Genomic DNA, 1,979 nt, shown 5'->3' on the forward strand with positions numbered 1-1,979 from the left:
TCTTTTACCGGGCATGAGTGTAGAAAATGTCCCCGGCCTGCACAGTACAAACATAGTCCTTGGGACCGCCGCCTCTCTCTCTCCTCCCGGAAAAGCCGGGCTCTCCCTACCTGCATGGGCTCGTGATCGATGGGACCGACCGTGTTCTCCTCCAAGCTGCCGCGACCTCTGGCGCCTCCGTGGTCGTGGGTCGATTGAACGTGTCGGCCCAGTCGGCTAATGCGAGCGTCCACCCGCAGTGCCAGATCGATAAGGTCGTTGAGTTGAGGAGGCAGATCCAGCATGTAAATCTCTTGTCGAACACGGTCGGCCAGCCCATGCAGGAACATATCCCACTGTGCCTCCTCGTTCCATTTGCACTCAGCTGCCAGAGTGTGAAACTCGATAGAGTAGTCGGCCACTGAGGAGCTTCCCTGTTTAAGGTCGGCGAGTCTTCTGGCCGCTTCTTTGCCCGCTACCTTCCAGTCGAACACTCTCTTCATTTCGGCGGCTAGTGCATGGAACGAAGCGCAGCATGGTTCCTTATTCTCCCACACCGCCGTTCCCCACAGAGCCGCTTTACCCTTAAGTAAAGTCAGGACGAATGCCACTTTAGACTCCTCTCTCTCGAACGTCATAGGCTGTAGCGAAAAATTCATAGAACATTTGGTTAGAAACACTCTACAAAACTCAGGCTCACCAGAGTAACTTTCAGGAACGGGTAGGCGTGGTTCAGGATGATGGCTCCTCTCTGGTATGACGGGGGAAACGGCCGGTGTGGGTGGCACAGTGGGAGCGCTCAGGCGTTGGATCTGCTGGGTGAGCCCGGACACCTGCGTCACGAGCGCTTGGACAGCGCGTCCGGTGGAAGAAATGCTCTCCTGCTGCTGATTCATCCTGGCAATGCTATGCTCCACGAAATCCTTCAAGGCAGATGCACTTGCTGCTTCCATGATTGGTCAGATCGTTCTGTAATGATAAACAGGACGGAAGCAATTGCAATGCAAAAGACAATGTTTATTGAACAGATACTCAGTAAGGTAATGGAAGATCGTTGCACAGATCCTTCTGTGATGAAGCGGTAGAGCGGGAACACAGACAGCAGGAGATTGTGACGCAGGGACTGAGATGGGATCCTGATGACTGTGTGCAGAGTGAGGGTAAGTCCGTGGTGAGTTGGTGAGATCGACGATAGAAGAGTCCAGAGTCCGGTACACAGGAAACATGAGGAACATGGAACAGGCACGCGACATGGGGAACTCAAACAACGATCTGACAACATGGAGAGGGAGAGAAGACATTAAGTAGGCTGTGATGATCATGAACAGCTGCCGCTGATCAGGCTAACCAGTGACCACGCCCCTCAGAACAAACAACGTAACGAGACACACCCACACAACATACACCTGCACCACATACACACACACACACAAGACTAGAATGAGACAGCGGATTTACCAACCGTGACAGTGTCTCTCCTGGCTGCATTTCAGCGGCAGCTATTAGGTCCTCAGAACAGAGATGATGATAAAATCCAACGTCACCTGTAACATCGCTAAAGAAGAGCTGTCATTCACTAAACTTAGACGTAAATTATAAATTATTAACAGAAATCACAGTTCTAAATATATGTAAAATAATTAACAAATCACTCATTAATCATTTATGAATGCATAGTCATGTTTCATAAATCATTAGTTAATCATTTACTAATCACTTGTAAATGATTTGTAACGGAATTGACAAAACATACATAAAACATTAGCATATCACTTGATAATCATTTATGAATGTTTTGTAAAGATTAGTTCATCATTAACTAACCACTTATAAATGACTTACAACTGAACGTTATTATAAAGTGTTACCCCTATTGCTGTATGTGTGGAGCAAAGCAAACATTTAGCTGATAAAGAAGAGATTTCCCTTACAACAAGCCTGACATTTAAATATAAATCTAAAAATAACAACAACACAACCATCTTTGGATCAGGTACACT

The sequence above is a fragment of the Pseudorasbora parva genome, chromosome 2, assembly GCF_024679245.1.
Source record: "Pseudorasbora parva isolate DD20220531a chromosome 2, ASM2467924v1, whole genome shotgun sequence".
Taxonomy (NCBI): domain Eukaryota; kingdom Metazoa; phylum Chordata; class Actinopteri; order Cypriniformes; family Gobionidae; genus Pseudorasbora; species Pseudorasbora parva.